This window comes from Cervus canadensis, chromosome 6, assembly GCF_019320065.1.
Source record: "Cervus canadensis isolate Bull #8, Minnesota chromosome 6, ASM1932006v1, whole genome shotgun sequence".
Lineage (NCBI taxonomy): Eukaryota > Metazoa > Chordata > Mammalia > Artiodactyla > Cervidae > Cervus > Cervus canadensis.
Window position 1 is genome coordinate 31,163,549 of NC_057391.1, and position 13,844 is coordinate 31,177,392.

Consider the following 13,844-nt stretch of genomic DNA (forward strand, 5'->3'; position numbering starts at 1 on the left):
TCCTGCCATAAGGGTGGAGTCATATGCATATCTGAGGTTATTGATATTTCTCTTGGCGATCTTGATTCCAGCTTGTGCTCATCCAGCCCAGCGTTTTTCATGATGGACTCTGCATATAAGTTAAATAAGCAGGGTGACAACATGCAGCCTTGACGTACTCCTTTTCCTATTTGGAACCAGTCTGTTGTTCCATGTCCAGTTCTAACTGTTGCTTCCTAACCTGCATGCAGATATCTCAAGAGGCAGGTCAGGTATTCTGGTATTCCCATCTCTTTAAGAATTTTCCACAGTTTATTGTGATCCACACAGTCAAAGGCTTTGGCATAGTCAATAAAGCAGAAATAGATGTTTTTCTGGAACTCTCTTGCCTTTTTGATGATCCAGTAGATGTTGGCAATTTGATCTCTGGCTCCTCTGCCTTTTCTAAATTCAACTTGAACATTTGGAAGTTCAAGATTCATGTATTGTTATCTCTATTGGTATCTCTAATTTTCTCGAAGAAATCTCTAACCTCTCCCATTCTATTGTTTTCCTCTACTTCTTTGCACTGATCACTGAGGAAGGCTTTCATATCTTTCCTTGCTATTCTTTGGAATAGTAAGTGATCAATGCAGAGATACCAAGGGAATATTTCATGCAAAGATGGACACAATAGACAGAAACGATATGGACCTAACAGACATGGAAGATAGCAAGAAAAGGCGGCAAGAATACACAGAAGAACCGTACAAAAAACATCTTCATGACCCAGATAATCACAACGGTATGATCACTCACCTGAAGCCAGACATCCTGGAATGTGAAGTCAAGTGGACCTTAGGAAGCATCACTACGAACAAAGCTAGTGGAGGTGATGGAATTTCAGGTGAGCTATTTCAAATCCTAAAAGATGATGCTGTGAAAGTACTGCACTCAATATGCCTGCAAATTTGGAAAACTCAGCAGTGGCCACAGAACTGGAAAAGGTCAATTTTCATTCCAATCCCAAAGAAAGACCATGCCAAGGCATGTTCAAATTACTGCACAATTGCACTAATTTCACATGCTAGCAAAGTAATGCCCAAACTTCTCAGTGCATGAACCGAGAACTTCCAGATGTTCTAACTTGACTTAGCAAAGGCAGAGGAACAAGAAATCAAAGTGCCAACATCTGTTGAATCATAGAAAAATCAAAAGAATTCCAGAAGAACATCTGCTTCTGCTTTATTGACTATGCTAAAGTCTCTGACTGTGTGGATCACAACAAACTGTGGAAAATCCTTCAAGAGATGGGAATACCAGACCACTGTACCTGCCTCCTGAAAAATCTGTATGCAGATCAAAAGACAACAGTTAAATAACAGACTGGTTCCAAACTGGGAAAGAAATACATCAAGGCTGTATATTGTCACCCTGCTTATTTAACTTATATGCAGAGTACATCATGTGAAATGCTGGGCTGGATGAAGCATAAGTTGAAGTCAAGATTGCTGGAAAGAATATCAATAACCTCTGATACACAGATGACACCACTCTTATAGCAGAAAGTGAAGAGGAGCTAAAGAGCCTCTTGATGAAAGTGAAGGAGGACTGTGAAAAAACTGGCTTAAAACTTAACATTCAAAAGACTAAGATGGTGGCATCTGGTCCACCACTTCATGGCAAATAGATGGGGAAACAGTGACAGACTTTATTTTCTTGGGCTCCAAAATCATGGCAGATGGTGACTGCAGCCATGAAATGAAATGATGCTTGCTCCTCGGAAGAAAAGCTATGACTAGCCTAGACAGCATATTAAAAAGCAGAGACATTACTTTGCCAACAAAGGTCCATCTAGTCAAAGCTATGGCTTTTCCGGTAGTCATATATGGATGTGAGTTGGACCACAAAGAAAGCTAAGTGTTGGAGAATTGATGCTTTTGAGCTGTGGTGTTTGAGAAGACTCTTGAGAGTCCCTTGGACTGCAGGGAAATCCAACCAGTCTATCATAAAGGAAATCAGTCCAGAATATTCATTGGAAGGACTGATGGTGAAGCTAAAACTCCAATACTTTGGCCACCTGATATGAAGAACTGACTCACTGGAAAAGACCCTGATGCTGGGAAGATTGAAGGCAGCAGCAGAAGGGGACGACAGAGGATGAGATGTTTGGATGGCATTACCAACCCAGTGGACATGAATTTGAGCAAGCTTCGGGAGTTGGTGATGGACAGCGAAACCTCTCCTGCTGCCATGGAGTCGCAAAGAGTTGGACAGAACTGAGGAACTGAACTGACTGCCTGCCTCAGGTGGTTTTGTTGCTGCTTCTCCTTTGATTAGCAACTATTCTGCCCTTGGTACTCACAGAAAGTCATGGAGGCCAGAGTCCTGCTACAAGGAATAGGGAATCGTAGGCCTCCATGCCCAGGAGCCCCACAGGGCCCTGCTCAGCATCAAACCTACATGGCAGGGGCTAAAACCCAGCCAAAACCCAGTTTGGAACTTGAATCCACATAGCTGGGACTCAAACCCAGCCCAAAGGCATGGTTTTCCAACTGAGATCACAGACCTGGTTTCAGGACAAAATGTTGCTCGGGTTCTTGATGTCTCATTGCAGAAAGAATTCAGTAAAAGACAAAGTGATAGGTAAAAATGTGAATTTTTTCAGAGAGAAACATACTCCACAGTCTGAGAGCAGGCCATCACAGAGAGCAAGTGTGGCCTCAAAATGTGGTGTGGTTAGCTTTTATGGGCTGGGTAATTTCCTAGGCTAATGCATGAGAGGATTATTCTAACTATCTTGGGGAAAGAGAGAGAGATTTTCAGGTCTAGTCAGTTGATAGTCTTGGATCCATTTGATTCTAATCAGTTTGTGTTATGTCCTCGGGCTGTCTCATTCTTTCAAAGATTGTGCCTTGCCCCCTTACCCTTGTTTCAGTATTTGTCTTTCTCTTTCTGATTTTCATCAATTAGTATGATAATCTCTAGTTGTCTGTCACTGCAAATGGCATCAATGGCATTATTTCATTTTTTATGGCTAAATAGTATTCCATTGTATATATGTGCAGGAAAGCCTGGTATGCTGCAGTCCATGGGGTTGCAAAGAGTCAGACGTGACTGAGCAACTGGACAATATGTACCACATCTTCATCCATTCACCTGTTGATGAACATTTAGTTTCTTTCCATGTCTTGGTTTTTGTAAATAGTGCTTCTATGAACATAAGCATAAACATGCATGCATTTTTCTAATTATGGTTTTCTCTGGATGAATGTCCGGGAATGGGATTGCTGGATCATATGGTAGCTCCATTTTAGTTTTCTGAGGAACCTCAGGTGCAGTAGTGGCTGCACCTATTTACATTGCTATCAACAGTGTAGGAGGGTTCCCTTTTCGCCACACCCTCTCCAGCATTTGTTATTTGTAGAGTTTTTAATGATGGGCATTCTGACTGGCATGAAGTGGTACCTCATTGTAGTTTTGATTTGCATTTTTAAATAATTAGTGATGTTGAGCATCTTTTCATGTGCCTCTTGGCCATCTGTATGTCTTCTTTGGAGAAATGTCTATTGGTCTTCTGCCCATTTTTTGATTAGGCTGTTTTTGTTGTTGTTGTATGAGATATTTGTATGCTTTAGCTATTACACCCTTGTTGGTTGCATCATTTGCAAATATTTTCTCCCATTATGTAGATTGTCTTTTTGTTTTGTTTATGGTTTCCTTTGCTGTGCAAAAGCTTGAATTAGGTCCTATTGGTTTATTTATTTATTTTTTTATTCCAGCTTTGGGAGACTGACTTAAGATTTATCTTAGAGAATATTTTGCCTATGCTCTATTCTAAACTTTTATGGTGCCATGTCTTATGTTTAAGTCTTTAAGCAGTTTTAAGTTTATTTTTATGTATGGTGTGAGGGTATGTTCTAACCTCATTGACTTACATGCAGCTATCCAAATTTCCCAGAATCTCTTGCTGAAGAGCCTTTTTCCCATTTTATATTCTTGCTTCCTTTGTCAAAGATTAATTTATTGTAGGTGTGTGGGGTTATTTCTGGGCTGTTTGTCTTCACGCCAACATCACACTCTATTGTCTGAAGTTTGGGAGAGTTATGTTTTTTCCCTCAGGAATGCTTTGGCAATTCTGGATCTTTTATGGTTCCATGCAAAATTTTGGATTATTTGTTCTAGTTCTGTGAAAAATGTTATGGGTAATCAATAAGGATTGCATTAAATCTGTTGATTGCTTTGTGTAGCATCGCCATTTTAACAGTATGAATTATTCCAATCCAAGGGCATGGGATAGCTTTCCATTTCTTTGAATCCTCTTTAATTTCCTTTTTTAATGTTTTATAGTTCTCAGCATATATTTTTTCAGTTCCTTGGTCAGGTTTAATCCTAGGGGTTTTTTGTTTGCTTGCTTGTTATTTTATTTTTCTTTATGGCTGTTTGGTCCTCATCACTGTGCGTGGGCTTTCTATAGTTGCAGCAAGTGAGGGCTACACTCTAGTTGTGGTGTGCAGGCTTGTCATTGCAGTGGCTTCTCTTGTTGTGCAGCATGGGCTCTAGGGTTCCCAGGCTTCAGTAGTTGTGGTGTGTGGGCTCCATAGTTGCTACTCGAGGACTTTAGAATGTGGGCTCAGTAGTTGTGGCTTTGTTGGGCTTTGTTGCCCTGTGACATGTGGGATCTTCCTGGACCAGAGATCGAACCATGTCCCCTGCATTGGCAGGTGGATTCTTAACCACTGGACCACCAGGGAAGTCCAAGATGACACTTAATTTTAAAAGAGAAAACTGAAGTGTAGTTTGTACAGCAGCAATGACAGTGACCTGATAATGATGTGGAGCAAGGCCCTGTGGGCCTCCTGGACATGAGGGCCTTTTTGTCCCTCATTTCCTATAGGCAAGACTCCAGCCTCCAAGACCTTCTTAGAATTCCAAAGAGCAGATTCAAACAGTTGCTAATCAAGGGGCCACAAAACTGCCAGAGTCAAGATTAAAGGGATCAGAGAAACTCGGAGACCCCCACCACCTAAAACCCTACACACACCCTAATCTTGTTAGCAAACCCACCCACCCCATTGAAATTTTGCAGAAGAAAGAAGAATGCAAGACTGGTACTTCCTTGATCCTTATCACATACCCCTGCCTAACTATATGTTACTGTTGTTGTTCAGTCACTCAGTTGGACTCTTTGCAACCCCAAGGACTGCAGCACACCAGGCCTCCCTGTCCCTCACCATCTCTTGGGAGTTTGCCCAAGTTCACGTCCATTGCATTGATGCCTTGTTGTGGTGAAGGGGCTTGCATAACTCAATGAAGCTATGAGCCATGCCATGCCGGGCCATCCAAGACAAACGGGTCATAGCAGAGAATTCTGACAAAACGTGATCCTCTGAAGGAGGGAATGGTAAACCACCCCAGTATACTTGCCATGAGAACCTCATGAACTGTATAAAATGCCTGACTAAATAGCCTCTCTCTATTCCAGGGACTGGAAGTGGGGGTTGCACAGTTCTTGAGTTGCTAGCCTACTTTGTTCTTCCTTTTCCTGGCAAAGAAATAAAGCCACTCTTTCCTTCTCCTTCATAACTCTGTCACCGTATTTCTGTACATAGAGAGCCAGGATTTTGGCAGCAATGACATCTCCAGAGATTTTTGTCTGCATCTGCTGCGGTAGAGAGGTTGGCGGCAGCAGTAGGTAAAGGTGCCATTTTAAGAGGGGCTATTTGTTGACATTCCCCTTCTGATATTTCTTTAGTTAGTGTTAAGAAATGCGACCAATTTCTGAATGTTGCTGAGTTAATTTATTAGTAGTTTGTAGTTTAGTAGTAGTAGTAGTAGTTTATTAGTAGATCTAGTAGTTGGTATGTGGAGTCCTTACGATTTTCTATATATAGTATCATGTCATCTGCCTATAGTGACAGTTTTACTTCTTCTCTTTCAATTTGAATACATTAAAAAAATTTTTTTATTGAAGGATAATTGCTTTACAGAATTTTGTTGTTTTCTGTCAGACCTCAACATGAATCAGCCATAGATAGACATTATATCCCCTCTCTTTTGAATCTCCCTCCCCATCCCACCCCTCTAGGTTGATACAGAGTCCCTATTTGAGTTTCCTGAACCATACAGCAAATTCCAGTTGGCTATCTATTTTACATATGGTAATATAAGTTTCCATGTTTCTCTCTCCATATATCTCACACTTTCCTCCCCTCTCCCCATGTCCATATGTCTATTCTTTTTTTTTTTTTAATTTTTTTATTAGTTGGAGGCTAATTACTTCACAACATTTCAGTGGGTTTTGTCATACATTGATATGAATCAGCCATAGATTTACACTTATTCCCCATCCCGATCCCCCCTCCCACCTCCCTCTCCACCCGATTCCTCTGGGTCTTCCCAGTGTACCAGGCCCGAGCACTTGTCTCATGCATCCCACCTGGGCTGGTGATCTGTTTCACCATAGATAGTATACATGCTGTTCTTTTGAAACATCCCACCCTCACCTTCTCCCACAGAGTTCAAAAGTCTGTTCTGTACTTCTGTGTCTCTTTTTCTGTTTTGCATATAGGGTTATCATTACCATCTTTCTAAATTCCATATATATGTGTTAGTATGCTGTAATGTTCTTTATCTTTCTGGCTTACTTCACTCTGTATAATGGGCTCCAGTTTCATCCATCTCATTAGAACTGGTTCAAATGAATTCTTTTTAATGGCTGAGTAATATTCCATGGTGTATATGTACCACAGCTTCCTTATCCATTCATCTGCTGATGGGCATCTAGGTTGCTTCCATGTCCTGGCTATTATAAACAGTGCTGCGATGAACATTGGGGTGCACGTGTCTCTTTCAGATCTGGTTTCCTCAGTGTGTATGCCCAGAAGTGGGATTGCTGGGTCATATGGCAGTTCTATTTCCAGTTTTTTAAGAAATCTCCACACTGTTTTCCATAGCGGCTGTACTAGTTTGCATTCCCACCAACAGTGTAAGAGGGTTCCCTTTTCTCCACACCCTCTCCAGCATTTATTGCTTGTAGACTTTTGGATAGCAGCCATCCTGACTGGCGTGTAATGGTACCTCATTGTGGTTTTGATTTGCATTTCTCTGATAATGAGTGATGTTGAGCATCTTTTCATGTGTTTGTTAGCCATCTGTATGTCTTCTTTGGAGAAATGTCTGTTTAGTTCTTTGGCCCATTTTTTGATTGGGTCATTTATTTTTCTGGAATTGAGCTGCAGGAGTTGCTTGTATATTTTTGAGATTAATCCTTTGTCTGTTTCTTCATTTGCTATTATTTTCTCCCAATCTGAGGGCTGTCTTTTCACCTTACTTATAGTTTCCTTTGTAGTGCAAAAGCTTTTAAGTTTCATTAGGTCCATTTGTTTAGTTTTGCTTTTATTTCCAATATTCTGGGAGGTGGGTCATAGAGGATCTTGCTGTGATTTATGTCGGAGAGTGTTTTGCCTATGTTCTCCTCTAGGAGTTTTATAGTTTCTGGTCTTACATTTAGATCTTTAATCCATTTTGAGTTTATTTTTGTGTATGGTGTTAGAAAGTGTTCTAGTTTCATTCTTTTACAAGTGGTTGACCAGTTTTCCCAGCACCACTTGTTAAAGAGGTTGTCTTTTTTCCATTGTATATCCTTGCCTCCTTTGTCAAAGATAAGGTGTCCATAGGTTTATGTGGATTTATCTCTGGGCTTTCTATTCTGTTCCATTGATCTATATTTCTGTCTTTGTGCCAGTACCATACTGTCTTGATGACTGTGGCTTTGTAGTAGAGTCTGAAGTCAGGCAGGTTGATTCCTCCAGTTCCATTCTTCTTTCTCAAGATTACTTTGGCTATTTGAGGTTTTTTGTATTTCCATACAAATTGTGAAATTCTTTGGTCTAGTTCTGTGAAAAATACCGTTGGTAGCTTGATAGGGATTGCATTGAATCTATAGATTGCTTTGGGTAGAATAGCCATTTTGACAATATTGATTCTTCCAATCCATGAACACGGTATGTTTCTCCATCTGTTTGTGTCCTCTTTGATTTCTTTCATCAGTGTTTTATAGTTTTCTATGTATAGGTCTTTTGTTTCTTTAGGTAGATATACTCCTAAGTATTTTATTCTTTTTGTTGCAATGGTGAATGGTATTGTTTCCTTAATTTCTCTTTCTGTTTTTTCATTGTTAGTATATAGGAATGCAAGGGATTTCTGTGTGTTAATTTTATATCCTGCAACTTTACTATATTCATTGATTAGCTCTAGTAATTTTCTGGTAGAGTCTTTAGGGTTTTCTATGTAGAGGATCATGTCATCTGCAAACAGTGAGAGTTTCACTTCTTCTTTTCCTATCTGGATTCCTTTTACTTCTTTTTCTGCTCTGATTGCTGTGGCCAAAACTTCCAACACTATGTTGAACAGTAGTGGTGAGAGTGGGCACCCTTGTCTTGTTCCTGATTTCAGGGGAAATGCCTTCAATTTTTCACCATTGAGGGTGATGCTTGCTGTGGGTTTGTCATATATAGCTTTTATTATGTTGAGGTATGTTCCTTCTATTCCTGCTTTTTGGAGAGTTTTAATCATAAATGAGTGTTGAATTTTGTCAAAGGCTTTCTCTGCATCTATTGAGATAATCATATGGTTTTTATCTTTCAATTTGTTAATGTGGTGTATTACATTGATTGATTTGCGGATATTGAAGAATCCTTGCATTCCTGGGATAAAGCCCACTTGGTCGTGGTGTATGATTTTTTTAATATGTTGTTGGATTCTGTTTGCTAGAATTTTGTTAAGGATTTTTGCATCTATGTTCATCAGTGATATTGGCCTGTAGTTTTCTTTTTTTGTGGCATCTTTGTCTGGTTTTGGAATTAGGGTGATGGTGGCCTCATAGAATGAGTTTGGAAGCTTACCTTCATCTGCAATTTTCTGGACAAGTTTGAGTAAGATAGGTGTTAGCTCTTCTCTAAATTTTTGGTAGAATTCAGCTGTGAAGCCATCTGGTCCTGGGCTTTTGTTTGCTGGAAGATTTTTGATTACAGTTTCGATTTCCTTGCCTGTAATGGGTCTGTTAAGATCTTCTATTTCTTCCTGGTTCAGTTTTGGAAAGTTATACTTTTCTAAGAATTTGTCCATTTCATCCAAGTTGTCCATTTTATTGGCATAGAGCTGCTGGTAGTAGTCTCTTATGATCCTTTGTATTTCAGTGTTGTCTGTTGTGATCTCTCCATTTTCATTTCTAATTTTGTTAATTTGGTTCTTCTCTCTTTGTTTCTTAATGAGTCTTGCTAATGGTTTGTCAATTTTGTTTATTTTTTCAAAAAACCAGCTTTTAGCTTTGTTGATTTTTGCTATGGTCTCTTTAGTTTCTATTCATATGTCTATTCTTGATTGTCTGTTTCCTCATTGCTGCCCTGTAAGTAAAGTCTTGAGAACCATTTTTCGAGATTCCGTATATGTGCATTAGAATACAATATTTATCTTTCTCTTTCTGACTCACTTCACTCTGTATAATAGGTTCTAGGTTCATCCACCTCATCAGAACTGACTGAGATGTGTTCCTTTTTAAAAAATATGGAACACTTCACGAATTTGCATGTCATCCTTGCACAGGGGCCATGCTTATCTTCTCTGTGTCATTCCAATTTTAGTATATGTGCTGCCGAAGCGAGCACCATTTTATTTCTTTTTTATGTCTGATTGCCTCACTGTTTTGAATAGAAGTGGTGATAGTGCGCATCCTTTGTCCCAGATTTTAGTGGGAAGGCTTTTAGCATTGAGTATCATATTGGATGTGGGTTTGTCATAAATGGCTTTCATATGTTGAGATATGTTCCCTCTACACCCACTTTGGTAAGAGTCTTTATCATGAATGGATGTTGAATTTTGTCGAATGCTTTTTCTGCATCTTCTAAGATGACATTGTGTTTTTGACTTTTGTTGCTGTGGTGTGTTACATTGACTGATTTGCCTATGTTGAGCCGTCCTCGTGAACTTGGGATGAATCTTACTTGGTCATGGTGTATGATTTTTTTAATGTGTTGTTGGATTTGGTTTACTAATATTTTGTTGAGAGTTTTTGCATCTATATTCATCAAAGATATAGGCCCATAATTTTTTATTTGGCAATATCTTTGCCTGGTTTTGGTATCAGGCTGTTGGTGGCTTCATAGAATGTCTTTGGGAATATTCTCTCCTCTTTAATCTTTTGGAAGAGTTTGAAAAGGATGAGTCTAGGTTTCTTTTTTGTATGTTTGGTAAAATTCACCATGAAGCTATCTGGTTCCAGACTTCTGTTTGTAGGGAGTTTTTCTTTTAAGTCATAGGTTTCACTTTTAGTAATTGGTCTATTCAAATTATCTATTTTTCTTGATTTAATTTTGGTGGGTTGTATGTTTTTAGAAAGTTGTCTATTTCTTCTATTTTTATCAAATTTGATGGCATGTTTTGGCATATTGTCAGTTAATCATATTCTCCTATGGCTTTTTAATGTTTTGATTTCTGTGGTATCAGTTGAGATTTATCCTTTTTCATATTTTATTTTATTTATTTGAGTTCTGTTTCCTTCTTGCTGAGCCTGGCCAGAGGTTTGTCAATCTTGCTTACCCTTTCAAAGAGTCAGCTCTTAGTTTTATTGATTTTTGTTTTCTATTGTTTTTTAATTTTGATTTATTTCCTCCCTGATCTTTATTAATTTTTATTTCCTTCTTCTGACTTTAGTTTTGTTATTCTTTTTTCTAATTCTTTTAGGATGTATGTTAAGTTTTTTATTTTTACTTTTTGAGGAAGGCCTATCTTGCTATGAACTTCTAAGTTCTAATTCTAAGAACTTCTTGTGATACATCCCATAGATTTTCTATGGTTGTGTTTTCATTGTCATTTATCTCAAGGAATTTTTAAATTTCCTTTTTGATGTCCTTGTTGACCCATTGGTCTTTTAGTAGCATTTTGTTTAGGCTCTATGTAATTGGATTTTTTTCTCATTTCTTTTCCTGTGATTGATTCCTAGTTTCATGCCATTGTGGCCAGAGAAAATGTTTGAAATAATTTCTATCCTCTTACATTTTTTGAGGTTAGTTTTGCACCCTAGTATGGGGTCAATCCTAGGGAATATTCCATGTACACTTGAAAGAATGTGTATTATGGGTTTTTTTTTTTTGGGGGGGGTGGTGTAATATCCCGAAAATGTCAACTAAATCAAACTGTTCTATTGTATAATTTAGGATCTGTATTGCCATATTGATTTTCTCTCTAGAAGATCTATCCAGTGGTGTGTTAGTCTCCTGCTATATTCCCATCAGTTTCTCCCTTTATGTATTTAATATTTATTTTATAAATTGATTTCTCCCATATTAGGTACATATATGTTGATGCCAAAGAAACTTTAAAAAAAATGTATTTTCCACTTGGTATACCTTTCACTATGTCCAGTGATCATAGCTTCCACTTCACCAAGCAAATCATGAAAGCTTTAACAAAAATCTTGCAAACTTCTTGAAATTACCACTGTTCTTATCACCCTCAATCATCAGACAAGGCCAGTGGAACTAATAGAAAAACTGCACTCAAGCACAAGAATTACATGAGATTGAATGAACTGATAAATAATTTTTTATGATTTTGTCTAAAATATTACTGATTTTTAACAATTTGTTTCACAGATACAAGGAAAAAATTTTAAAACTTCAAACAATTTAGTAAATTAAAATCTTGTAAGCAGAATTGAAATATTTTTCTTTTTCTCCCTATCTGATTTCTCCAGAATTTGGAACTCCCAAACTAAGCCCTTTTCCTGAAGCTAAATGACTTGATATAAACTTCAGAGACCTTGCCACAGCTCATATTTAAACAGTTCTCATGGGCCACTTCAGAAAGTTTACTTGAACACCTGATGACATCATTAGAGGCATTTCAAACTGCAAAGGAAGCTTTCACTCTGACATCTAGAAATTTTAATTGACTGTTTCTTGGACCCAGAAACCGGTTTATAAGTTGCTCCAGTCATGAACTTTTGTTTTTCTTTTATTTTCATGAAAGTGCCTCTTATTAAATACCTGATTGTTTGCACCATGGTCCTAGTTCTGGGAGCCCAGTACATTCATCACCTCCTAAAGTGAGATGTAGTCCTTAGTTGTTCAGTCATGTCAGACTTTTTACGACCCTTTGGACTACCAGGCTCCTCTGTCAGTGAGATTTTCCAGGCAAGAATACTGCAGTGTGGGAGTGTGTTGCCATTTCCTCCTCTAGAAAATGAGATATGACTATTTAACTAAACTGACCTGTTCTCAGAACTAAAAACTGGTTCAGACAAATGGAGGACTCTCCTAAACCACTGGTTCTTCACAGTTACCAGCTCAGCTTTTAATATGTGAAACTTTTAGAGATGTTTTAGAAAATGGTGCTATTGTGGACCTAAGTGAAACTGAAAGTCACTCAGTCGTGTCCAACTTTTTGGGACCCCATAGATTGTCCATGGAATTCTCCAGGGCAGAATACTGGAGTGGGTAGCCTTTCCCTTCTCCAGGGGATCTTTCCAATCCAGGGGTCAAACCCAGGTCTCTCCCACACTGTAGGTGGATTCTTTACCAGCTGAGCCACAAGGGAAGCCCATAAGTAGGCTACCCCAAAATATGCCTCAATGGCGTATTGATTATTTTGAATTAAAATTACTTAAGAAACAGCCAATGCAAGCAGGCCACTCTCATCCTCCTTTCTGTCTCCCTAAAAGCAGGAAATAAATCTGCCATGTGAAAGGTACACCCCCACATCTGGAAGTAGAAGGACACTATCTCCAGAGATAGAAAATTCAGGCCGAGAAGCCTATATAAACAAATATTATAAATTACTTTCCCAAGCCCAGACTGTGTTAAATGTAATCAATTGTAATTCTGGTTATTGTAGCCAAGTTTCTTTATTGATTATATTGTAACCAGATGTTTAACCATGCCTTTTAAGTCTGGTAATTTATGGACAGTTATATTGTATTCTGATGCTGTTGCAAAAGTGCTTCATCTTCAAAACAACTCATAGGAAGACTATAGAAGCAGTTACAACAGTTCTGCATAAAAAGGATGGTTAAGCAAGGATTCCAGCCCATAGGGACTTAACACAAGGAGCTGTTCTGTTCCTGGGGCCTGTAAAGAGGTATCCAGAGGTTTTTACTCTCTGATAGACAGGGTCAATGCCCTGCTTAGCCTTGAAGCAGCTATAGGAGACACTGTCTGTCACCTCTCTGTTTCCCATACAATTATGGGAGTAAAACCTCTGAAGAGGGAATGAGACAAGAGAACAGGGTAGGGCAAAACTATTAAGAGAAGGACACAACTATTGTGAATATGACAAAAACTGGTTAAAACCAATTAGGTCCAAGATGGCAGAAGAATCGACTTCTGTAGACCTTGAGCCTCCTCATACACTCACTGTAATGTATTAGCTAAATGATATATCACAGGCACCATGACCGTTCTGAGGCTGACCATAAAAGACCAAGAAGTGAGTGGTGGCCAAATTCCTGGAAATTTCCACTCCTTCCTCAAAATAGTTGGAACAATCCTCCCACTTATCAGCCTATGAAATTACTCACCCCATTAAAAACTAACCACCCTCCACACCTTGGGGCTTCTTGCTTTCTGAGGTGGCCACACTCCATATACAGAGTGTGGTGTCTCCTAGGGCCACTGTCACCTTTTGAGAGAGACGTTGCTCTGTCTGTGGAATATGTATCTCTCTAAATATGCCTGCTTTCCCACTTAAAGCAGCCTTGCCTGCCCATTGGTATCCTTCACAAGTGTCCTGTATTAGTAAGTCTACTCCTTGTCTAGAATTTTGGCTCTCACGGAATTCCTTCTGTGGTGTAACACAAAAACCCTGAGCTTTATTAAGTCCTGAGGACC

At 38.8% G+C, this 13,844-nt stretch overlaps 1 non-coding gene across 1 annotated transcript; it reads right to left on the minus strand.

The window, feature by feature from the left end:
• Nucleotides 1–9,519: 9,519 nt before the first annotated feature.
• On the minus strand, nt 9,520–9,626 carry LOC122444382. Its single transcript, XR_006270225.1, has one exon. It is a non-coding gene; the product is annotated as a U6 spliceosomal RNA (small nuclear RNA).
• Nucleotides 9,627–13,844: the final 4,218 nt, after the last annotated feature.